The sequence below is a fragment of the Bufo gargarizans genome, chromosome 9 (genome assembly GCF_014858855.1).
Source record: "Bufo gargarizans isolate SCDJY-AF-19 chromosome 9, ASM1485885v1, whole genome shotgun sequence".
NCBI lineage: Eukaryota > Metazoa > Chordata > Amphibia > Anura > Bufonidae > Bufo > Bufo gargarizans.
The window spans coordinates 183,104,348-183,131,821 of record NC_058088.1 but is presented as its reverse complement, the minus strand read 5'-3'; positions in this window follow the sequence as shown (position 1 = coordinate 183,131,821).

Sequence of the window (27,474 nt, the reverse complement as noted above, 5' to 3'; positions counted from 1 at the left end):
GGCAGGAAGCAGGACCAGTCCAGTCCTACCCAGAGGGGAGGAACAGCGTGATTAACCCTGTCCCTGCCAACCATAACATATCATTGCTGGTGTACATTACATAACACAAATAACATTAACATTTGTAGATACCTCCAGGTCTTGGGTACTGCACATCCTACCACCCTCGTGGTACACCATTGGCAGAACTATTATGACCCACACTAAAATAAATATTTGGTTTCTTAATCGTTTTATGAAAGCTGGCAGATATGACTTTATGTTTATTTTTCTGTATTCAGAATCAAATTATCATAGGTTTTTCTATTCCCTAATATACTTTTTTTAGGGATTAGTAAACAAATAAGTGGGAACCAGAGCTGCATATTATTCATCTGTGACTTATGGATTATAGGCCTGCCTAGCCCAAAGAATGGAGATGTGGGGATGTATGTTGGCACTGACGTGAACTTCATTCTTGCCGCACAAGGCGCTAAACCTTTTCAAAGATTGAGAGTACAAATGCTGAGAAATTTGCGATTGAAATCTTTCTTTAGAACAAACATTTTATCTTTTTCCACGATTTCTTAAGAGGTTTTCTAGTTTTAGCAAATGCTGGCGGGTGGTAAGACGTATGTTCCTCAGTGATGTTAAATGGTTGTGGTTGTGGGTTGCCTCTGTCAATGGTTGTGTGGCTGTGGGTTGCCTCCTTGCGAATATGAAGATACCTGGTGATATCACAGGATCCAGGTCATAGGTTGTATACTCAAAAATATGAAGTGTTTTAGTGATGTCACAAGATCCAGGTGGTAGGTTGTACCCTCGTGAATGTGAAGTATCTCAGTGATATCACTGGATCCAGGTGGTAGGTTGTATCCTCATGAATGTGAAGTATCTCAGTGATGTCACTAGATCCAGGTGGTAGGTTGTATCCTCATGAATATGAAGTGTCTTAGTGATGTCACTAGATCCAGGTGGTAGGTTGTACCCTCATGAATGTGAAGTATCTCAGTGATGTCACTAGATCCAGGTGGTAGGTTGTACCCTCGTGAATGTGAAGTGTCTTAGTGATGTCACTAGATCCAGGTGGTAGGTTGTACCCCCATGAATGTGAAGTATCTCAGTGATGTTACTAGATCCAGGTGGTAGGTTGTATCCTCATGAATATGAAGTGTCTTAGTGATGTCACTAGATCCAGGTGGTAGGTTGCACCCTCATGAATGTGAAGTATCTCAGTGTTGTCAGTGGATCCAGGTGGTATGTTGTATCCTCATGAATATAAAGTGTCCTAGCGATGTCACTCAGTCCAGGTGGTAGGATGCATTCTCATGAATATGAAGTGTCCTGATGATGTCACTGGATCCAGGTGGTAAGAAGCATCCTCATGAATATGAAGTCTCCAGATGATGTCACTGGATCCAGGTGGTAAGATGCATCATGAGTGTGAAGTATCTCGGTGATGTCAATGGATCCAGGTGGTAGGCTTCATCCTCATGGTAGGTGGGTGGTAGGTTGCATCCTAATTAATATGAAGTGTCTTAGTGATGTCACTGCGTCCTAATGAATTGAAAATCTTTGTCCTCATAAATATTAGGGGATGCATAAAAGGTCAGATTTGATATTTACCATCAAACTTGGCTTCTTGATGTAATCCAACTTAGAAGCTCTCTGCCTTCAGGGGACATCATTAAAGTGCATTCTACAGCGTTTAACATTTCCCTTCCCCCCTTCCCCGAAGGGACTTGTTAAATTGATCCAGAAAATAGCCTGCTGGTTATTGTATCGCCAGATGAGCACAGACATATATTATAATATAGTTCAATAGAAAAGTGACACTGGTGACAGACCGAGGTGTAAAGTGACCTCAAGGGAACGTGGTTACAAAGCTCATCAGAAACTTTCCTATGGATTAAAAAATTATTTTGCTTTGCAATAAATATTTTGTTTGTGTAAAAGACATACTGGTAAAAAGGAGCCATCACCTTTATAGATGTATGCATTATAGGCCATTCACCTCCAGTGTGAACATGGCGTGTTTTGTGTTTCTGTTGTAGAAGATAGTTACTGTACACCTGGCTTCCATACCTTAGGTGCCCTCAGTTTCCATCATCACATGGGAAAAGGGCAGTGTTGTAACTGGGGCGCGATATCAGGTCAAGCTAATAGCACAATCATGTAAACATATGCAGTGTAATGTTATCATCAGACCATCAGTGGCCTATGACATCATAGGAGGCATCATATGACATTATTGAAGGCTAGGCAGCAGTTGAGCTCAGATATAACTTGTACTCCTGGAAAATCTTTGTGGAAGACACAAAAGATGTCTCTTTAGATAATTCAGCTTAAGTAACTTGCCACCCTTTCATTCTATCATGCTCCTGCCTTCAGCTACCCTTTGGTCGCCAACCCAGGTTCTCAAGATCTTGGGTTTTGTTCCTGTAAAACCAAGTCAAAGTTTACAACCTTGGAACAGCTCAGACGACAATTAGTAAAGGTCGTGACTATTGATCTCTTCATTTGTCTTGGTTGACACTTTGAATTACTTATACAAAAGAGGTTGCGTAACCCAACCATCCAGGATCTCACAGCTGAAGATGCCATGTAGACTTGGCCTTTCCGTCAAATGTATGCAGCCATCCATCCAGTCCTTTAGTCATTCACTTTATATTATAGGACTCACAAACGGTTCTAATGTGCCAATGTTTAGCTAACGCACCTTGACCTTATCTGTCCAGTGGTGGATCCTTGTTTGTCAAGGGCTGGATGAGCCACCTGATGATGTACGAAATGGATCTTCTGAAATCCTTCTGAGATTTAATGACTGAGCCGCGTCAATATGAGCACCTTCCTTTCTCTCTCAAATCTGCTTTGTGTCTGCTTCGTTCACAGGCGAGTGCTTTGTGCTTTGAATCCAGACCATTTGGGAGGAATTAGACATAATCAAGAGCTCGGATGTCTGATAACAGCTGCAGCATAGCGAGTGAAAATATTACTCTCCCTCCTAATTACATTTCCTTGCTCTAATTATTTTTTTTTCTCCAGTGATCTTCTATATCTTGGTTTGCAGGTCCAAGGGATACTTCACGTTAGCATTTATCTTAAAGGACCATTTTAAGGAGCACTTACCCAGAAATAGGTTTGATCACAAAGTAGTATTTTGGGTGGTGGAACAATTTGGCCTATATGGAGGTGATGATGCCAACCCACCTTTTTCATCCTGGAACAGGACTGGTGCATGTTCCCTAGCCACCCATTCCTTTTAGTAAAGAAGGTTGACGTGACCCATTGGAACAAATTCGCCTGCAATCCTGGAACAGGAGGACCTGTTGAAGAACATAAAGGTGGATTGACTCATGGGCAGTTTATTTTGGAAAAGTAGAGCCTAATTTGGATTCACACTGTCGATTGGTGATACTTGGGGGGGAAGGGTGACAAATAATTGGGTGACATTACAGAGATAGGCCTACCATTGTGTGACCTCTGTCTGGAGGATGATTAGTAGGCAGAGGTTTGCACTTTCAGAAGGATGTATTTACTGCCAGTAAAATGTCTCGAGGAATGCGAATGATAACACAGCAGGAGAGTTAATGAAGCCATAAAATATAGAGTCAAGTCAGCCTCGCTGGAGCGGTTGCTTCTCCTTTAAAGATAATTCGAGGCTCGCATGTCATTGTGCATGAGGGACTGACCCTTCCAGCAACCAGAAGCATGACTAAAATGATCCGAAGGCCCGGCAGGACCATGGTAACATGGTCTAGTGTGATGAGGGTGCAGGGCCCTGACAGGATGGGTGATCAACGAACAGCAGAAATTGTCGGATTATGCCAGGCCTGAGCGCCCAACACAGTAAACATCACTGCATCAATGCTGACTGCATGTCCAGTCATTGCAAAGAATCAGTAACAGGATCAGAAGTAGAAAGATGACAGAAAGTTCCTATCTATCTATCTCATATTTATCTATCCATCTCGTATCTACCTACTGTAGATTGACAGCCATGCAGAAATTTTGCCGAAAACCCACTGGCAGCCGGGTCCTTTCTGCCTCCCATTAGGATGTATGGGAGGCGGAAGGGACATGGCTCTCGGTGGGCTTCCTCTGTAAAATCCCTTAGGGTGAATAAAAGGAGTTCACTTCTCTCCACTACATTTGGAGTGCTGCCTCATTTTTTGCATTTTGTATAAGGGTCTCTGGCCAAAGACCTATAGAGGACTTTCACCTAGTTATCATCTATCAATTTATCTCATATCTATCTAATCGTATATGGTCTTATATCAGTTATTTATGTATATACATGAGGGTGGATTTGATTTTAATCAAAAGGATTTAAATCACTAGTCAGTAAAGCTTGATTTAAATCATAGTTTTCTACATAAAGACTGGTATAACTTATAATATGCAAGTAGATGAAGATTTTTAGAATAACAGCTTTTCATATTAGTTTGATTAGGTTGATTCTGCATTCATAGGTCTGTAGAAGTTAGGATTAAGGTATTTTTCTCAACTCTGTTCATGTTCTAACATTTTTGTTGTGAAGAAGAGGCATGTGATCTCTGCTGAGTCAAATTCAGTTTTGAGAACTGCAAAAGTAAACCAAGCATCTGTGATAATATCTTGTAGGCGGAGAAACTGCCCAATAATCTTACAAAAACCTCTGGAAGAGCATGACATTGTGAATGGATTAATGAGATTAATTTACTAAAAAAATTACATATACAGAAACATAGAATGTGTCGGCAGGTAAGAACCATTTGGCCCATCTAGTCTGCCCAATATACTGAATACTATGGATAGCCCCTGGCCCTATCTTATATGAAGGATGGCCTTATGCCTATCCCATGCATGCTTGAACTCCTTCACTTTTTTTGCAGCTACCACTTCTGCAGGAAGGCTATTCCATGCATCCACTACTCTCTCAGCAAAGTAATACTTCCTTATATTACTTTTAAACCTTTGCCCCTCTAATTTAAAACTATGTCCTCTTGTAGCAGTTTTTCTTCTTTTAAATATTCTCTCCTCTTTTACCTTGTTGATTCCCTTTATGTATTTAGCAGTTTCTATCATATCCCCTCTGTCTCGTCTTTCTTCCAAGCTATACATGTTAAGGTCCTTTAATCTTTCCTGGTAAGTTTTATCCTGCAATCCATGTACCAGTTTAGTAGCTCTTCTCTGAACTCTCTCCAAAGTATCAATATCCTTCTGGAGATATGGTCTCCAGTACTGCGCACAATACTCCAGATGAGGTCTCACTAGTGCTCTGTAGAGCGGCATGACCACCTCCCTCTTTCTACTGGTAATGCCTCTCCCTATACACCCCAGCATTCTGCTAGCATCTCCTGCTGCTCTATGACATTGTCTGCCTACCTTTAAGTCTTCTGAAATAATGATCCCTAATCCCTTTCCTCAGATACTGAGGTTAGGACTGTATCACTGATTGTATATTCTGCTCTTGGGTTTTTAAGTCCCAGGTGCATTATCTTGCACTTATCAACATTAAATTTTAGTTGCCAGATTTTTGACCATTCCTCTAGTTTTCCCAAGTCCTTTTCCATTTGGTGTATTCCTCCAGGAACATCAACCCTGTTACATATCTTTGTGTCATCAGCTAAAAGACACACCTTACCATTGAGGCCTTCTGCAATTTCGTTGATAAGATATTAAACAATATGGGTCCCAGAACTAGATCCCTGAGGTACCCCACTGGTAACAAGACCTTGGTCTGAATATACTCCATTGACTACAACCCTCTGTGTCTGTCCCTCAGCCACTGCCTAATCCATTCAACAATATGGGAGTCCACGTACAGCCTTATTCTACATAATTATAAAAATAATCTTTATTTCATGATGGAATAACCTTTGGATGGTAATAATTTTCCTCAAAAAGCATTTTATATTTAAAAAAATCAGATTTTTTTGATTTTTAAAAAAAAATCATTGATTTCTATCCACCCTGATATACACTGACGACCACAAGGGTAACAATGTTTTAAACTTTTTGACTTTCAGGTTCCATATCTCACCATCCACTGCAGCTTTGAACGTGAGACTGCCATCATTTTATAGACAATCATCTTGGCTATCTCATACATAAATTGGACTTGCAACTACTTAGCATATGATTAGTTCTGCAGATTCTTGTCATGTAACTGCATTGTTACTGTTTTGCTCCTGGTGGTGAAACAATCTCTTTCTTCTTGTAGACTACAAATTACAACCTGTTCTCACATTCCCTAATAGCTCAGTATGTTATTAGGCTGATTCCCAAGCAAAAGGTGACTGGTTCAAATCCAGGAGCAGCCATGAAGAAGATTTCCCAAGAAAATAGAAAAAGCATCATCCAGCTCATCGATAGCAGTATCTCGGCCAAGAAAATTCATGTGAGCGCCATGACAGTTGGAACAATACAAAATAAAGTCTGTCCGTCTATTCCAAAGCCAAGAGGTGGACGACCAGGCAAAATATCAGAGTCAACAAGTCGGCTCATCACAAGGTCTATCAGTTCTGGAGCGACAAACACAGCAGTGGAGGCGTCTCGTATGCTTCGTAATAGTGAGATCACAGACGTCCATGCAAGCACCATACGACGCATATAACACAAGTCTGGAATGGTGACCTGAAAAAAGTGGAAGAAGCCTTGAGTTCATTATCGTCATAAGAAGCGTCGGCTTGAGTTTGCAAAAAAGTATGAACAGTGGACAGTAGAAGATCTGAAATGGGTGGTTTGGAACGATGAGACGAATGTCAGTAGACTGGGCAAATGTGTATGGAAGACAAGGGAAAAGGGGCTAACGGATCAAGAAATTGAAGGAACTGTCAAGTTCGGTGGAGGAAGCCTGATGATATAGGGTTGTTTTATTGCCAAAGGGGTTGGATACTTGACCAGGATCAATGGTAGTCTCAAAGCTGAGCTATACTGTATATGACTATCTTACAAGACGAGTTACTTCGTACACTTGAGTACTATGGGTATGAAAAGGACGACATAGTGTTTCAGCAGGACAACGACCTGAAACATATGTCGAGATTGGCGAAATGGGTCAATGACAATGAAGTAGAGGTACTGGATTGGCCCCTAGACCTCAACCCAATCGAAAACTTGTGGGTAGAGTTGAAGAAAAAGCTGTATTTATACCCAAGTAAGTCGACCAGTATGCACCAACACTGGGAAGAGACCTGGGAACAGATTTCGGTGAAGACATGCTTGAATCTGATCAAGAGCATGCCCAGAATAATTCAGGCAGAGCTGAAAGCCAAAGGTGGATTTACAAAATAATAAAAATTTCTAATTTGTGGAGCAAAACAGTAACAATGCAGTTACGTGACAAGAATCTGCAGAACTAAACATATGCTAAATAGTTGCAAGTCCAATTTATTTATGAGATAGCCAAGATGATTGTCTATAAAATGATGGGAGTCTCACATTCGAACCTGTAGTGGATGGTGAGATATGGAGCCTAAAAGTCAAAAGTTCAAAACATTGTTACCCTTTTGCTCGTCATGGCCATTATCCAAATAATACTTTTGCTTTGGACACCAAACCCCTTGGTAATAGGTAACAGGGTGCCACACCACTGGACACTAAATCTGTGCCTAAAGAAGAGCCATATTATATTATTGGGCTTTCCCAGGTCCCAAGTGCCACGTGTTTCCTATGGCTGAGCCCTCGGAAATCCACCTTTCTGAACATGAAGCTGTTTTCCTGTTCTCCGCTGGGAACTCTCAAATGCCCTTTTTGCTTCTTTTTTTTTTTGTCCTTTGGTTAAAAAAAGATTCTTCCTGGGCTGTCTGCCCTAATCTTTTTAGTGACTGTTCCTAAACTGGATCAACTTTCACAGGTCAAATAGAGCTGCTCATTCCGTCATCAGGTGATTTCCAGGATTATGCCATCTACACCAAATGCAACTATATTGGTTGATGGCGGGTCACCGGCTTCTACTATGTTGACCTTATATGACATTCAAGTGGGCAGAGGAAGGTCTATCTTGTCTTATGTGTGAAGCTTCTGCATTCTGCCAGCTTCAGCTTTTACCTCCCTTAGTCTTGGATTTATGAGATTGAATTCGGCAGCAATGAAAGGTCTTAGGAATTATGATAAAGTCTCCCGGCGGGGTTCCCCGTCTGTGCCGCCAAATCTCTGCTTTGTAAGCAGTGTCTCATTGATTGAGTTAAATGGAAGAAACCGAGTCTCACCGCCCACGAAATGGAAGTTGTTTCGCTAATAGATAGAACAAGATAGACGTCCCGTGAAGGTCCTGAAATATTGCTTTCCCTTTCTCCGTGATTTGAATGTGAAGAAAAAACTCTTGCAGCCCAAAACTCTTGTTGCCCATGAGAACATAAGATGAGATGATTTGTGATCACCAATGGAGATTTCTGCTGACCTCACAATGAGGAGAAGGAATAAACCAACCCCCAAGATGAAGCAGTGACTCAAGTGATGGACCTGAGACATAATCACACTGAGAAGATTCAAGAAACCAACCCTCAAGATGAAGCAGTGACTCAAGTGTGATTACTTCTCAGGTCCATTACATGAGTCAGTGTGCTTCTGTAGTACCTCAGACCTGGGGCTGGGGGTACTAAAATTGTAAATAGTTTTATATTATAATGTTATGTTTTGTTTTTTTTGTTTATGTATTTGGCCGTATGTTCCAGTTAAGGATATGGATGACATAGGTTAACAAGGAACAGGGCTAACCACCCCTCTTGGTGCTTCCTGCAAGGAGAAGGAGTTCCTGTCCAAAGACAGAGGAGAGAGGAAGCTTACTGCAGAGCTCCTGCTCCTGAGAGATTTGCTTACCCCAACCTCAAGTGAAGTCTTGAGACAGTAAAGTGAACTGCTACAACCAGTGTTAAAGACAGTGCTGCAAGATGAGGGTTTACAGCCAAGACACCCATCACCAAGAACTTAAAGTTACTAGGCCAAGTGCCAAATTGCCAACATCCAACCTGCCTCCATAATCCTTACTGGTGCCAGAGAAAATTTGCACTCAAAGTCTGCTACTATTTAATGTAGGGATGCTTAACCTGCGGCCCTCCGGCTGTTGTAAAACTACACCTCCCACCATGCCCTGCTCTAGTCTGATAGCTGTACGCTGTCCGGGCATGCTGGGATTTGTAGTTTTGCAACAGCAGGAGGGCCGCAAGTTGGGCGTCCCTGATTTAATGCATTTGTTCTAGGTTGCACATAGCAAAAAGGCTTTGTTACGTTTAATTCTGATCTCATTCTTCAAAACTACATTTCCACTGCACTGATTTCCAGGGAGCAATGGTGTGAGGGAATGCACCATGACACAACACCATCAGAGCCTCTAGCACTCCCATCCTCTACACTGGCTCCCCTGGGGCTCGCTGTACTTCATCTTGGAGATTGGTTTCTTCCATCTTCTCAGTGTGATTATTTCTCAGGTCCATCACATGAATCAGTGCTTCATCTTGGATGTTGGTTTCTTCTATCTTGGAGGTGTGATTATGTCAAAGGTCCGTCACTTGAGTCTGTGCTTCATCCTGGTTGGTTTCCGCCATCTTCTCAGTGTGATTACTTCTCAACCAACCTCCAAGATTAAGCACTGACTCATGTGATGGACCTGAGAAGTAGTCACACTGAGAGGAAGGAAGAAACCAACCTTCAAGATGAAGCAGTGACTCAAGTGATGGTCCTGAGATGTAATCAGTTGGCTTTCAAGGATCTAAGGGTCTTCACTTTGGTGAACCCAAGATTAGGTGTGCTTCTTTTGACCAAACACAGTGCCAAACAAGTCCAAAGATTATGTGTGGTACTGCAGCTAAGATTAATTGAAGTGATGGCCCTGAGCTGCAGGACCACTCACCACCTGTGGACAGGTGTGGCACTGTTTTGGTTGAAAACAGCCATGTTTTTATAAACGTGGACAACCCCACTAAATCACATTAGCTTAGACATTAAATACAACTACATCCTATCTCATTGTCTTAGAGGGACATAAAGGGAATTTTTCACCTATATTTTTATAATTAAAACCAGATACTGTATATATATACTTTTTATCGAAACAGTTTTTTTACTGATTTAGTTTATTTAATTATGCTTTTCTGAATATGATTATGGGGGCTGCCATCTTGTTTGGGCACCTGTTAACATCATAACATCATTCATAGATTTTCTTTACAGCAGCTCTTTAGGGACCTGTAGTGTGGAGATGATTTATTAACTTCTATGGGAGTGTGTTGTGGGCATCTCTGTGACATGTGCAGAGGTCATTGTGCAGGAAGGGGGAGAAGGTGAGCTGTGCCTGAAGGTGAGTCTTGAAGTACCTGGCCCTCCAGTCTTTGATTGGGGGAGAGGTGATAGGTGTTTAGCCCCTCTCCGCCATTCTTGCTCCAGTTTGCACTCGTTATAGTGATATCTTCCCAGACATCGCACCTTGTCAGCTGATCTGATTATCATGTTTGTGTTGGTCTATGGCGGCATCTTTATGGAGCAGCTGCCCAGTGTCAGAGGAAAATCAAATCTAAGCCCTGATTCTACTAGTGATAATCTCTTTAAATCTGCACGTCTTGGCCAGAGAACATCTGCCGCCTGACACCTGCTCTGCTCCATAATGCCGACATTATACGCTGGGGTCTGATATAGTATGAGCACTGAGTCCAGCTCCATCACTGGCCACAGGAGAAGACAATGGGAGACCTTAAATTAGCGTAGCTACAGTGGCTGCAGAGGTAGCAAGCATACCCCATGCTTCAAGGAGCACTCACCTCCTTGTGTAGGTGAGTTCTGTGTATTGTTCTTTGCTATCAGCCACTGTCCTACTTTCAAATTGTTGACAAGGGACATCAGGAATATTCAGATCAAAGATGTAACAGATACACATCCAAGATCATACCCCCTAAAGTAATACAGACCCCAGACCAGACCCTCTAAACAGAGACACATCGAGGATCATACCCCCTAAAGTAATACAGATACACGTCCAGGATCATACCTCCTAAAGTAATACAGACCCCAGACCAAACCCTTAAACAGATACAGATGCCAGACCATAACCCCTAAAGTAATAAAGCCCCCAGACCAGGCGCTCTAAACATATACAGACCCAGATCATACCCCCTAAAGTAATACAGACGCTAGACCAATCATACCCCCTAAGGTAATACAGACGCCAGACCAAAACCAGTATGGGTTTGGTAGGGTAGCTACCAAACCCATACTGACCCGAAACCAGACCTCCTAGATGTAGACCCCAGACCAGACCTCGAAATACAGATCCCAGACCAGATTCTGCAGATACTCCTCTCCTAATGTGGGCCCTGTGTGGACAGTTTTCTATGCCCAGGAGGGAAGAGGCGAATAGAGAGGACACAGGGACATTTCAGGAGACCCGGCGACTGTGGAGACGCTGATCAGAGTTTGCCCAAGTAGTATGAAAACAGGCGAACTGTGCATTAAGGGAGGGTGCCCTTTAATTTTTCAGCCCCCCCCCCCCCTCTCTCTCTCTGCTGCTATTGCCTGGTCTGACATTTTGGGGTCACTTCCATCAGGGTTGGGTCACAGCAATGAAAATGTTCAGAGATCGGAGCTGCTTGATGCGTTTTATTACATAATCGCAGGCAACATTTTTTATAAGCAGCCGAGAAAATGTATAAAGTGGAGGGGCCTGAGGGCCATTATATAATATGCGGAAAGCAGACCATATGGAGCATCCCTGAAAGCACGGTGAAAGTGGGTCAGGCCTGGAGACAAGAAGGCATCTCAGACTTGTCCGTTCTTCAGGAGGAGAGGGCTTTTTCTGGAGATGTCTGAATATCAGTGTAGAATGCATTCAGGAACAAACGATGGATCATTTTTAGGATTTTTTTTTTATATTTTTTTTTCCACAAACAGCGCCACTCATGTTCTATGGCTGTGTCCGGTATTGCAGTCTTAATTATTTAATTGAATGCTGCAAAACCAGACTTGCCCATCACCACAGTGGCGCTATTCCTAGAGGGGGGAAGCAGATTTTTTTAGCAGTGGCTTAAAAGACAATCCCTTAATATAGTGTCATGTGCTGACCCTGCAGTGCTGACAGGCTGTACAAAGCGCCACAGGTTATGATGAAAAGTAATGCAAGTTTCTAATGTAATTTCAAGATCACTGCTTGCAGTCAATGATTGGAAACACTTGTTGAGACCCATTAAAAGGGTTATTCCCACTATGAACATTTATCAACTCTCCACAGCATCGGGGATAAATGTATGATCACTGGGTGGGCCCCAGTGCTGGGACCCCCGCTATCACTTGATCCCCATTCTGGAGGAGTTTGAATGTGCTGTCCGCATCAGTATGTCCGTTCCGTAGCCCCGCAAAAAAAAAATAGAACATTTTCTATTCTTTTCCGTTTTAGGCATTGTTACAATGGATCCGCCCCAAAAAATCCATGGCGTACGGATGTCTTCAGTTTTTTAGTTGTTGTTTTTTTGCGGATCCGCAATTCGCGGACCGCAAAACACATACGGTCGTGTGCATGTAGCCTTATGCATAGGATCCAACTGACAACTCTGACTGTTTGTGAGATAAGCTGGAATGTTAAATGAAGTAATGTCGCTGTAAAGTCGTTTTTCCGATACCTACGGATGGGATGGAGACATCTAGGGGAATGGGGGACGGAGGAGCCGCCATTGATGTGTTTCAGGTCGGCGCAGCATCAGCATTGCAGGTAGCCTTGGGGAGCTGATATATGGGCTCTTAGAATTGAATTACAGAGCGGGGAATGTAGAAAGCTGCGCGCTGATGCATGGTGAATTATGGCGAGAGGATGTGCTGCGCTCAGGTTGTAGGATGGCGCAGGGAGGAGGGTGTGAGCTTCTCTCCCAGGACCCACTCCGCATGTAATAAAGCTTTTAAACTGTTCAGGGTCCAGGGGGAAGAATTAAGAATTCAGCCGCATCTTCTCCAAATCTTGCACATTCTGTCTGTAGGACGAGGGGTCTGCGGGATCAGCGGCAGTGATGTCAAGAGGCCGTATTCAAGGGCCGCCGGGCGTATAGCGATTGGGATATATGTATACTGGTAGGTGCAGAACAATACAGCGAGCCCCTCTAATCTGTGCTGGGCAGAAGGGGGCGCTGTGGGGTCACTCAGCAGTCAGGATCCACCAGACTGTTATGGGGCACTGTGTACTATTATGGGGGCACTGCGGCTTCTGGTACTGTTATGGGGGTACTGCGGCTTCTGGTACTGTCATGGGGGCACTGTGTAGTATTATGGGGGCACTGTGGCTTATGTTACTCTTATGGGGGCACAGTGGCTTCAGTTACTAACTGTTAAGGGGGCACAGTGGCTTCAGTTACTGTTAAGGGGGCACAGTGGCTTCAGTTACTGTTAAGGGGCACAGTGGCTTCAGTTACTGTTATAGTGGCACAGTGGCTTCAGTTACTGTTATGGGGGCACAGTGGTTTCAGTTACTGTTATGGGGGCACAGTGGTTTCAGTTACTGTTATGGGGGCACAGTGGTTTCAGTTACTGTTATGGGGGCACAGTGGTTTCAGTTACTGTTATGGGGGCACAGTGGCTTCAGTTACTGCTATGGGGGCACAGTGGCTTCAGTTACTGTTATGGGGGCACAGTGGCTTCAGTTACTGTTATGGGGGCACAGTGGCTTCAGTTACTGTTATGGGGGCACAGTGGCTTCAGTTACTGTTATAGGGGCACAGTGGCTTCAGTTACTGTTATGGGGGCACAGTTGCTTCAGTTACTGTTATGGGGGCACAGTTGCTTCAGTTACTGTTATGGGGGCACAGTTGCTTCAGTTACTGTTATTGGGGCACAGTTGCTTCAGTTACTGTTATTGGGGCACAGTGGCTTCAGTTACTGTTATGGGGGCACAGTGGCTTCAGTTACTGTTATTGGGGCACTGTGGCTTCTGTTACTGTTATTGGGGCACTGTGGCTTCTGTTACTGTTATTGGGGCACTGTGGCTTCTGTTACTGGTATATAGACACTTTCACTGCTATTAATGTTATAGGGACACTTTGGCTGATGTTACTATTATTGAGGCACTGTGGCTTCTGGTACTGTTATGGGGGTGCTGAGGCTTTTGTTACTGTTAATGGGCACTGTGGCTTCTGGTACTGTTATGGGGGCACTTTCACTGCTATTACTTTTATGGAGACACTGACGGATATTACTATTTTAGGGGAACTATGGCTTCTGGTACTGATATTGGGAAATTGTGGATTGTTTTTCTGTTATATGGACACTGTGGCTTCTGTTACTGTTATGGGGGAACTCGGGCTGCTATTGTTAAAGGCACTGTGGCAGCCATCAGAGTTATGGGGGCACTCTGACTGCTACTGTTATGGGGACACTGTGGCTGCTATTCTAATGAGGGCACTGTGGTTGCTATTATTTTTAGGGGGCGCTGTAGCAGCTATGACCATTATGGGGGTACTGTGGCTGCATAGCTTGTCATGTGTCTGCACATCAAAGACTCAAGACCCCAAATCTATGAAATATTAATTTGTGATTGGTCATTAACCCCTTAAGGACTCAGCCCTATTTCACCTTAAGGACTTGGCCATTTTTTGCAAATCTGACCAGTGTCCCTTTAAGTGCTCATAACTTTAAAACGCTTTGACTTACCCAGGCCGTTCTGAGATTGTTTTTTCGTCACATATTGTACTTCATGACACTGCTAAAATTGGGTCAAAAAAGTTAATTTTTTTGCACAAAAAAATAAAATTTTTACAATTTTTTTTGAAAAATTAGCAAATTTCAAAGTTTCAGTTTCTCTACTTCTGTAATACATAGTAATACCCCCAAAAATTGTGATGGCTTTACATTCCCCATATGTCTACTTCATGTGTGTAGCATTTTGGGAATGATATTTTATTTTTTGGGGATGTTACAAGGCTTAGAAGTTTAGAAGCAAATTTTGAAATTTTTCAGAAATCTTCAAAATCCCACTTTTTATGGACCAGTTCAGGTTTGCAGTCATATTGTGAGGCTTAGATAATAGAAACCTCCCAAAAATGACCCCATTCTAGAAACTACACCCCTCAAGGTATTCAAAACAGTTTTTTCAAACTTTATTAACCCTTTAGGTCTTCCACAAGAGTTAATGGCAGATGGAGAAACAATTTAGAAATTTCTATTTTTGGGAAAATTTTCCAATATAATCAATTTTTTCCAGGAGTAAAACAAGGGTTAACTGCCAAACAAAACTCAAAATGGGTTGCCCTGATTCTGTAGTTTGCAGAAACACCCCATATGTGGTCGTAAACTACTGTTTGGCCAAACGGCAGGACATAGAAGGAGGGGAACACCATATGGGTTTTGGAAGGCAGATTTTGCAGGACTGGTTTTGTTTATACCATGTCCCATTTGAAGCCCCCTGTTGCACCCCTAGAATAGAAATTTCAAAAAAGTGACTCCATCTAAGAAAGTACACCCCTCAAGGTATTCAAAACTGGGTTTACAAACTTTGTTAACCCTTTAGGTGTTCCACAAGAGTTAATGGCAGATGGAGAAACAATTTAGAAATTTCTATTTTTTGGAAAATTTTCCAATATAATCAATTTTTTCCAGGAGTAAAACAAGGGTTAACTGCCAAACAAAACTCAAAATGGGTTGCCCTGATTCTGTAGTTTGCAGAAACACCCCATATGTGGTCGTAAACTACTGTTTGGCCAAACGGGAGGACATAGAAGGAGGGGAACGCCATATGGGTTTTGGAAGGCAGATTTTGCAGGACTGGTTTTGTTTATACCATGTCCCATTTGAAGCCCCCTGTTGCACCCCTAGAATAGAAATTTCAAAAAAGTGACTCCATCTAAGAAAGTACACCCCTCAAGGTATTCAAAACTGGGTTTACAAACTTTGTTAACCCTTTAGGTGTTCCACAAGAGTTAATGGCAGATGGAGAAACAATTTAGAAATTTCTATTTTTGGGAAAATTTTCCAATATAATCAATTTTTTCCAGGAGTAAAACAAGGGTTAACTGCCAAACAAAACTCAAAATGGGTTGCCCTGATTCTGTAGTTTGCAGAAACACCCCATATGTGGTCGTAAACTACTGTTTGGCCAAACGGGAGGACATAGAAGGAGGGGAACACCATATGGGTTTTGGAAGGCAGATTTTGCAGGACTGGTTTTGTTTATACCATGTCCCATTTGAAGCCCCCTGTTGCACCCCTAGAATAGAAATTTCAAAAAAGTGACTCCATCTAAGAAAGTACACCCCTCAAGGTATTCAAAACTGGGTTTACAAACTTTGTTAACCCTTTAGGTGTTCCACAAGAGTTAATGGCAGATGGAGAAACAATTTAGAAATTTCTATTTTTTGGAAAATTTTCCAATATAATCAATTTTTTCCAGGAGTAAAACAAGGGTTAACTGCCAAACAAAACTCAAAATGGGTTGCCCTGATTCTGTAGTTTGCAGAAACACCCCATATGTGGTCGTAAACTACTGTTTGGCCAAACGGGAGGACATAGAAGGAGGGGAACACCATATGGGTTTTGGAAGGCAGATTTTGCAGGACTGGTTTTGTTTATACCATGTCCCATTTGAAGCCCCCTGTTGCACCCCTAGAATAGAAATTTCAAAAAAGTGACTCCATCTAAGAAAGTACACCCCTCAAGGTATTCAAAACTGGGTTTACAAACTTTGTTAACCCTTTAGGTGTTCCACAAGAGTTAATGGCAGATGGAGAAACAATTTAGAAATTTCTATTTTTTGGAAAATTTTCCAATATAATCAATTTTTTCCAGGAGTAAAACAAGGGTTAACTGCCAAACAAAACTCAAAATGGGTTGCCCTGATTCTGTAGTTTGCAGAAACACCCCATATGTGGTCGTAAACTACTGTTTGGCCAAACGGCAGGACATAGAAGGAGGGGAACGTCATATGGTTTTTGGAAGGCAGATTTTGCTGGACTGGTTTATTTACACCATGTACCCTTTCAAGCCCCCTGATGCACCCCTAGAGTAGAAACTCCACAAAAGTGACCCCATCTAGGAAACTACAGGATAAGGTGGTTGTTGTTTTGGGACTATTTTAGGGGTAAATATGATTTTTGGTTGCTCTATATTACTCTTTTTTGAGGCAATGTAACAAAAAAATTTAATTCTAAAAAATGTTCTACATTCGCTATTTAGTTTTGTGGAACACCTAAAGGGTTAACATAGTTTGTAAAGTAACTTTTGAATACCTTGAGGGGTGTAGTTTCTTAGATGGGGTCACTTTTTTGGAGTTTCTAGTCTAGGCTACATCAGGGGGGGCTTCTAATGGGACATGGTGTCAAAAAAAAAAACTGTCCATCAAAATCTGCCTTCCAGAAACCGTATGGAGTTCCCTTCGTTCTATGCCCTGCCGTGCGGCTATATAGCCATTTACGACCACATATGGGGTGTTTCTGCAAACTACAGAATCAGGGCCATAAATATTGAGTTTTGTTTGGCTGTTAACCCTTGCTTTATTACCGGCAAAAGGGATTCAAATTGAAATTTTGCCCAAAAATGGGTGTTTTGGCACCGTTTTTGTTTTATATTTTTAACACCGTTCATTCGAGGCGTTTGGTCAAATGTTATTTTTATAGCGACGACTTTTACGCACGCGACGATGCCCAATATGTATGGCTCTCAGACTTTGGAGACACTAAGCAGGCATCCTAAAAACTGCGGCCCTCCAGATGTTGTAAAACTACAATTCCCACCATGCCCTGCTGATGGCTGTAGGTTGTCTGGGCATGCTGGGAGTTATAGTTTTACAACATCTGGAGGGCCGCAGTTTGAGGATGCCTGCTCTAAAACTAATATTTTTTTGGGGAAAAAAAATTGTTTCTGTGTCTCCAAAGTCTAAGAGCCATAGTGTTTTATGTTCTCTAGTGGACTGTTGGGGATTATAAAAATTTAGTACTCCATGGAAGTGTGATACTCCCTGAAGCAATCGATAACGCAGAGGCCCGGATGATCGGGGCACGTGTCACATTGAGTGGTGGTGTCCTTCCGTATCCCCCTCTTGTGACACACTCTGCATCTTTTTTGGGTTCGTCCCTTCTTTCCAGTATGGGGGACCACACCTGGAAAGTGTTGGCCAGGGACGATCCGGGCGCCTCCAGTTCCCGAGGTACTCCGGCCTGCTCTTTCCCGGTCCGAAAAGATCAGGTCTTTGAGGACTGCCTCATAGAATTGGAGGAATGTCCCTGTGCTGCCAGCGCTTCGGGATAGTACAAAAGAGTTGTACATGGCAACCTGCACCATGTAGACCGTAACTTTTTTGTACCATGCCCGGGTTTTGCGCATGGCATTATATGGCGTGAGGACTTGATCAGAGAGATCAACTCCTCCCATATACCGATTGTAGTCGACGATACAATCGGGCTTGAGGACCGTTGCCGCGGTACCTCGCACAGGGACTGGGGTGGTGCTGTTACCGTGGATTGTGGACAGCATAAGGACATCCCTCTTGTCCTTATACCTGACCAGCAACAGGTTTCCACTGGTAAGGGCACGGGTCTCACCCCTGGGGATAGGTACCTGGAGGGGGTGGGCAGGGAGGCCGCGCTGATTTTTCCGCACGGTCCCACAAGCGAACGTGGATCTGGCGGCAAGGGACCTGAACAAGGGAATGCTGGTATAAAAGTTATCCACGTACAAGTGGTAACCCTTATCCAGCAGTGGGTGCATAAGGTCCCACACGAGTTTCCCGCTAACACCCAGAGTGGGGGGACATTCTGGGGGTTGAATACGGGAATCTCGCCCCTCGTACACACGAAATTTGTAAGTGTACCCTGAGGTACTCTCACAAATTTTGTATAGCTTCACGCCATACCTCGCCCGCTTTGTGGGAATGTATTGGCGGAAACTGAGTCTCCCCTTGAACGCAACGAGAGACTCATCAACCGCGACCTCCCTTCCAGGTACGTAGGCCTGCTGAAATGTGGCCCCAAAGTGATCGATGACCGGCCGTATCTTATACAGCCGGTCATAGGCAGGATCACCTCGGGGTGGACATGCTGCATTATCGGAATAATGCAGACATTTCCGGATGGCCTCAAACCGGGGACGTGTCATGACCATACTGTACAGTGGGGTCTGGTATAGGACGTCCCCACTCCAGTATTGCCTGACACTGGGTTTTTGGACTAGACCCATATGCAGCACGAGGCCCCAAAATGTCCTCATTTCGGCTGCACTGACCGGCGTCCAGCCACCGGGTCTAGCCAAAAATGAGCCTGGGTTTTGAGCGACGAACTGTTGGGCGTACAGATTCGTCTGCTCCACCATCAAATTCACCAGTGGGTTACTGAAAAAAAAACTAAAAAAGTCTATTTCAGTAAACCCCACTGTGGGAATCTGGATTCCAGGATTGCCAGCGAAATCCGGAATCTCAGGCTCAAAGTCCACTGGGGGACACCAGCTAAGTTCATCGGCAGGGGGCTCCGGTGAACTTATTTGGTGGGCCGGGAAACCAGTACGAACCCCAGGGCGGCTCGTACTAGGGTGGGCCACAGGATCCCTAGCATGTGTGGCCCCTGGCTCCGCCTGGCGGCGTCTCCGCCGCCTTGGTGGCTCATCGTCATCCGATGATGATGAGGAGGATGCGGATGACAGAAGGAATGTGGGGTCATCCTCATCCTCACTGGGGCTCTCGGAGTCGGAGGCAATCTGGGCGTATGCCTCCTCGGCCGAGAACACCCGGCGGGCCATGGGTGTGTGTGCGTGTAGGTGTGCGTGTGTGGAAACCTTTATTATATGTGCGTGTGTGTGGGGGCAACGGGTGTTCGCGTACTAAAAAAAGGAAAATAAAGGGGCAAGTGTTAGGAAAAAAAAAAAAAAAAAGTTCAAAGTTGCTGATCAGCGGTACAACGCTGATCAGCGGTGGGGCAGGCGATGCGCTAACAGTGGACGGACGCTAAAGTGCCGACCAGTCAGCGAACGCAGAAAAATAAAAAAAAGTGGTGGTAAGGGGGCTAGTGGTGAGGGGGGGGGGCTGGGGGAGGGCTGGTGGGGGGATGGGTGGGGGGGGTGGGGGGGGCTGGTGGTGGTGGGGGGCTGGTAGGGGGGGGCAAGTGGCAGGGGGGGCTCTGGGGTCTGATAGATGGATCAAAAAAGTTTTGTGTAAAAGTTCTTTTTTTTTTTTTTTTTCCTAACTAACTTTTCCCTTCTTTCCCTTCCTAATGGTGCCTCTCCCTCACTGACCCTAACCTACCTGAGTGGCGATGGGTGCAGGAGGGTGATGGATGCCGATTAGGGGGACACAGGAGCTGGTGCTGGACGATGCTGCACGGTCAGGGTGCTGGACAGGAAGAGGAGGGGAGAGAGGAGCGCAGGAAGTTTGAATCTCGCGCCTCTCTCCCCTGCACCAATCAGCACCCTGGACAGCAGTGTTCAGCACCAGGGCCAGCACCGCCTCCTCAAATCCTCGGACTGCGATTGGTGGTGTAAAATTACGCCACCGATCGCAGTCTTTTTCCGGTTCATCGGGTCACAGCACACCCGAATGGACCGGAAACGCAGAAAACCGCAGGTCTGAATGGACCTGCGGTTTTCTGCGATCGTCTATACGGGGGGGTCAAATGACCCCCCCCTGCGTTGTTACGGGATGCCGGCTGAATGATTTCAGCCGGCATCCCGTTCCGATTAACCCCCGCGGCGCCGGAATCGCGAATTAAAGCCATGACGTACCGGTACGTCATGGGTCCTTAAGGATTCGGGAAACATGCCGTACCGATACGTCATGGGTCCCTAAGGGGTTAAGGGCCCTAGAAAATCGGGTTCACCATCCATTAAATACATGACACCATGATAGATGCATTCTCGCCACTGAACACTAGAGGGAGGCAGTGATCTGCTTCTCTGCACAGAAATCAATTACGTAATTAAATACGGAACCCGAATTACTCCTTTTATTTTGGAGCCAGAGAAAGATTTTACTAGAAAGACATAATAGAAATTAAATGATATCATTCACTTTATTTTGTATCATTTCCTTTGATTTCCATAATGAGCAGCTCAGATTTAAAGGGATGGTTTCTCAAACCTTTGCCCCTCCGCACCGTGCTTTGTAAGGGTATACTGGAAATCAAGGATCTTATTTGTCTTGAGAAACAGCGCCACCTTTATCCATAGGCTGTGGCTGGTTTTGCAGTGAATTGGACTGAGCTGCAGTACCATACAGAGCCTATGGAAAGGAGTGGCGCCATTTACGGCAAACATCACTGCTAGGCCCCAGGGTTGTAAACTTGAGGTTAATTTCCAGTAAGCGCAGTGGTGTAGACCAGCGGATCTGGTGCCACCGGGGAGCTTAGGAGAGCTTTTAGATGGCAAGTGGCAGGCTTCCCGGCAGCGCGGCTGCTGTCACTTTGCATTATGCTGACGGGTGGTATCAGTAATAGGTCACTGTTGTTGGTCCCGGCAGGTGGATATGTCACCGTCTTGCAGTGGCATCTGACAAAACCAGTTTATCAGCAGTACAAAAAGTCAGGGCTCTGGGGAAGAATGAGCCATTCAAAGCTACGTGAGACACAAGATGCTCATATCACTTCTCCAGGTGTCTCCAGACCATGTCCCTGAGATATGGAATACTTCTAGCTCCCTCATAGGAGGTCACTGCTCGGTCTGGGGTTAGTAGTGCCGTTGTACTCGGCCGAGAAGACGGGGACCAACTCTTCAACCATCAGGGCTGAGATGTAAGTTGTAGTTTCTGGGCCCCCAAACACAGAATTTATAGCAGAGCCCCTAACCTATCATGTGGCATTCATATTATTAGTACAAGGCCTCTGGTTGCAACTGCACCCCTAATCACTATGCCCCCTAAATCAGGCTTTTTAACATGGCAACCAATCAGATGGCTGCTTTCAATTTCTCTGACACTCCCATTTAGGTATTTAAAAAGGAAGCTCCTTTGAAAAGCATGAGTTGCCTAGCAACAGGGCCTTCTACCATAGGTGACCAGCCTAGCCTTCCATACTTCTGTGGAGACCAATCTGGTCACCTTTTATGTAACACATGTTGGTTGTGGATTGTCCTACTTATACGAGTTGCCTATCAACAGGTCCTGCATCATTCTATAGAACACGAGTGTTGGTACGGGGCTTGCCCTACATATATGAGTTGCCTAGCAACAGGCCTTGCATCCTTAGGTAACCTCTCTGCACTTCCATACTCCTCTAGAGACCAATATGGTCACCTTCTACATAACACATGTTGGTTGTGGATTGTCCTACATATATAAGTTGCTTAGCAACAGGCCCTGCATCCTTAGGTGACCACTTTGCACTTCCATACTCCTGCAGAGACCGATGTGGTCACCTTCTATGTAACACAAGTGTTGGTAGTACCATATGCCCTACACCAGTTGCCAAGCAACACGCACTGCATCCTAAGGTGACCACTCTGTACTTCCATACTCCTGTGGAAACCAATGTGGTCTTGTATGAAACTGAAGTGTTGGTTATGGCTTGTCCTACATATATGAGTTTCCAGGCAACAGGTTCTGCAGCCTAAGGTGACTCTGCAGACTTTGTGCTCTTATGGAAACCAATGTGGTCACCTCTTGTATCTAAAGTAAGGGTTCATGGTGGCATGTCCTGCCTATATGAGTTGGCTAGCAACATGCCCTACAACCACAGGTGACCACTTTAGACCTCTATGCTCTTATGGAGACCAATTCATAGTGGCCAACAGCCCAAAATTTGCATGTATTGTCAAAAATTTCCATTGATAATCCTGGCAAATTTGTCTTGTCCTGGATGGAAATGGGTGGGGATTTTTTTGTAAACCCTGTCCAGGCTGGCCCCAGGCAACTATGGTCCACCACAAATGTCGAGAAGTATGCCAGTTAGTTCACCTTCTATATAATATACTGTATGTGGTGGTAGTGGCACATCATACATGAAAGAGTTGCGACAAGCCCTACAACCACAGGTGACTACTCTGGAGTTCCATGCTTGTCTAGAGAACATCCATGCTTGTCTGGAGAACAATGTGGTCACCTTCTATATAACGTAAGTGTTGGCAGAGATTTAATCCTTACATGAAAATATTTCACCCCCCTCCCCAGTCCTGGAATGGGGATTGTGAGAAGATGACAAACAACAACCCAACCCCCATGGGAGGTTTTATTTAATTACCTGCAATCTGAAAGTAATTTAGCATTACATGGAGTTGACTGTGTGACTCTGAGTCCAGCTTCTTGGCGGCCCCTGAGCTAAAGAAACTGCTGCAAACAGGAGACTCTCATCCACATTTAGGTTAGAGACAGAAACCCAATATTAAAAATAGCGTTGAGAAATTATAGACGGTCTGCGGACGTCAGGCTGCACACAGGGACCATTGTCTGCTCCCATAATAGCAGATGTGGACCTTCCCTGACGTTTGCCAAGGACTGCTTGGTTAATCTTGTCCTTCCCTCCGCACAGCATGCCAATATTACAAGCTGAGCGCAGCCCTGGCAAGTAGTAGCTGAGATTTAAGGAGACAAGTAAACAGGTTTGGACCACCATGACGCAGGAGAGTCTATCTATCACGCGTGGATGAAGCCAGTGGACGCTCAGGAAATCATTTATCATAAGAAGAATTATCCAGTTGTTTCCCCTTGAGGGCACGTTCTTCTGGCAGATGAGATGATGTCTTGTTTAAGGATGTTACGATTAGTTATTTTACTGAAGATATCTGCATGAGAGTATGTACAAGGATATGCCTTCAACTTGCCACGTTCTTGAAAATGTATCTTGCTATGGCATGAGTAATGAATGGAGGTTGGCCATGTTATCTGTCCGTGGTCTTCTTCTTAAGACTTTGGTTAGTGTTGGAGCCCAGTGCACACTATTATTCCATGGGTTGTCCAAATGTGAGACTGAGGTTCCTTAAGTCGACCCAAAAGGATGATTCTGAGGACCCACCCACCATAAGAAAAAGACAAGTGATTGGCTCCTTAGTCACCTCAGTGTGTGTTTGTCATCTGCTGGACTTCTGGAGCCCATTATGGGACCATCAGAGGATCCTCTGGTAGCCTAGTGGACCAGTCTGAGCCTTGAGTTGTACTTTATCATGGACCAGACATCCACGAAGGAGGTTTAAAACGGTTGCCTCCTAAAGACAACCTCATGTTTAAGGCATACGGATGTCATATACTGGTCAGCCAACCCCTTTAACAATCACACTCTATAGTCTTGTATGGGACTGGCATTGGAAGGCTGAGTTGAAGGAGTATATTAGTATGCTTTTAGGGCCCCTTTTATTAAGGAGGTTGTCTTCTCCTTGGTACTTATTAGGGCTGATGAAATTGAAGCTTTTTTACTAGGTGTCATCTTGATGAAATGGGGCCTATAACCTTTCACCTCCCAGTCGAGAAGGTCATGGGCTGTCACGACATCCAAGTCTAACAATCTGTATAAAGATGGCCTTCTGTTTACAAGGTCACATTTATCTTTGGTCATTCCTACATTTGTGAATTAATGTGACGCTTCATTTTTCATAAATTGTCATCTCCATGTTTTGTTCCTAAAGGTAAACTTTCTTATAGGTTGGGTGGCCCAAATATTGTGTGCAGTCATATAGTAAAGAAAGTTGCAAGTCCTAGCGAGATTTTCCTTCCTTTCTTAATGGCCTAGCCTTGTATCTAAGTACCCTGGCCAAGGCAGAGTGACTTGTTGGCAGGAAGTCAGCAGCAAGAGCATATGGTGCCCCAGCTGGATATTAATAGTGAATTGGATCCATGGGTACTTGGGCTACTTTCAAACTTGCGCTTTCCCTTTCCGCTATTGAGATCCGTCATAGGATCTCAATAGCGGAGGAAAACGCTTCAGTTTTGTCCCTATTTATTGTCAATGGGGACAAAACTGAACTGAAGGGAACGCAGTGCACCAGAATACATTTGGTTGCGTCCCCATCGCAGACAGAATAACGCTGCAATAGAAAATTGATTCGTCCCCCATTGACTTTCAATGGAGTTCATGACGGATCCATCTTGACTTTTTTAAAGATAATACAACTGGATCCGTTCATAACGGAAGTAGACGGTTGTATTATCAGAATGGAAGCGTTTTTGCTGATCCATGACTGATCCAGCAAATAACGATAGTGTGAAAGTAGCCTTAGCCAAGATATTAGAGAGAGAGATAGATAGATATGAGATGTTAGATATAGATAGATATGAGATAGATAGATCAGTTGCGTTGCGAGGCGGGTGCGGGCCGCACCGGGTGACACCAGTCTGATGGGGTGAGTCACCCGCCGGACCCAGTGGCGGATTATAATAAGGTGTTCGGGTCGATAGCCCCGGGCCCGGCAATGCCGACCCGAACGCCCACACACTGCGGCGGGGCACGGGAGCCGATCACCGCCATAGGCTTCATGCCTAGTAGGTCTGAGGCCTATGCGGTAATGAAATCCGGGCGCAGGCGTGCGTGATGATGTCATTGCGCGCCTGTGTCGGGAGGGACTCGGGACAATGAAGAATGTGCGCCTGCCTCACCATGCCGGACACAGGTAAGTATTAGCTTTTAATTGTTTTTATTTTATTTCTGTGTGTGCCAACTTTGGGGGGGGGGGGGGGGGGGGGCAGAGGAGGACATGGGGCAGTGTGGTAGCAAATCAGTTCAGGGGGGTGGGCAGATTATTAAATGGGGTCAAATCACTTAGTGTGGGGGCAGATTATTACTTGGGGGCAAATTAGTTTATTGGGGGCAGTGTGGGGGCAAATCACTTCAGGGGGTGCAGTGTGGGGCAAATTATTCATGGTGGGCAGTGTGGTACCAAATTACTTCATGGGGCAGTGTGGGGGCAAATTACTTCATGAGAGGCAGTGTGGGGGCAAATTATTTCATGGGAGTGCAGTGTAGGGGCAAATTACTTCATGGGGCAGTGTGGGGGAAAATTACTTCAGGGGGGCAGTGTGGGGGCAAATTATTTTATGGGATAGCAGTGTTGGGGCAAATTACTTCATAGGTAGGGGCAGTGTGGGGGAAATTACTATATGGGAGTAGTGTGGGGGAAATTACTATACGGGGCAATGTGGAGGAAATTACTATATGGGGGCAGTGTGGGGGAAATTACTATATGGGGGTAATGTGGGGGAAATTACTACATGGGGCAGTGTGGGGGAAATTACTACATGGGGCAGTGTGGGGGAAATTACTACATGGGGCAGTGTGGGGGAAATTACTACATGGGGCAGTGTGAGGGAAATTACTATATAGGGGCAGTGTGGAGGAAATTACTATATGGGGGTAATGTGGGGGAAATTACTACATGGGGTAATGTGGGGGAAATTACTACATGGGGGCAGTGTGGGGGAAATTACTATATGGGGGCAGTGTGGAGGAAATTACTATATGGGGGTAATGTGGGGGAAATTACTACATGGGGCAGTGTGGGGGAAATTACTACATGGGGCAGTGTGAGGGAAATTACTATATAGGGGCAGTGTGGAGGAAATTACTATATGGGGGTAATGTGGGGGAAATTACTACATGGGGTAATGTGGGGGAAATTACTACATGGGGTAATGTGGGGGAAATTACTACATGGGGGCAGTGTGGGGGAAATTACTATATGGGGGCAGTGTGGAGGAAATTACTATATGGGGGTAATGTGGGGGAAATTACTACATGGGGCAGTGTGGGGGAAATTACTACATGGGGGCAGTGTGGGGGAAATTACTACATGGGGCAGTGTGGGGGAAATTACTATATGGGGGCAGTGTGGGGGAAATTACTATTAGGGGACATTATTTTTGGGGTACACTTTACAGGCATTATTACCTGGAGCACAATATAGAGTGTTATTATTACTGGGGGGCACTCTTGAGGACATTATAACTGCTGTAGACAGGGACCTTTGGGATAATTTATCAAACTGGTGTAAAGTAGAACTGGTTAAGTAGCCCATAGCAATCAGATTCCACCTTTCATTTTTGACAGCTTCTTTGGAAAATGAAAGGAGGAATCTGATTGGTTGCTATGGGCAACTAAGCCAGTTCTACTTCACACCAGTTTGATAAATGACCCTAATTATGAGAAATATAACGTGTCTGTGTAACAAACTCTGCAGAGACGAGATGCGGCTGAAAGAATTTGTCATGGTGGTCTGGGTCGAACGGAGGAGAAGAGGAAAGAGAAGGTCTACATGACAGGAGATGTCACTGGATGTAAGAGGTATGTGGTGCTGTATTCTCCTATATGTAGAGCTGGCTAAGATTTAAATTTGTAGATGTCACCTGCAGTCCTATGTATCAGCCCAGATAACAGTGCTAACTTTCTGTGTGCAGATAATGTAGTAGATGTTCCCTGCAGTCCTATGTAACACCCCACATAACACATTAGTTCACTGTGTCATGTGGGGTGTTACATAGGACTGCAGGTAACATCTATGACATCTGTACACAGAGAGTTAGGAGATTGGTGGGTGTCCGACTCCTGGCACCCCCGACAATCAGCTGTTTGAGGAGACCGCGATGTTCCAGTGAGCGCCGCAGCCTCTTTGCTCCTTACCAAGCACAGCGCTGTCCATTTGAGAGCACTGCTC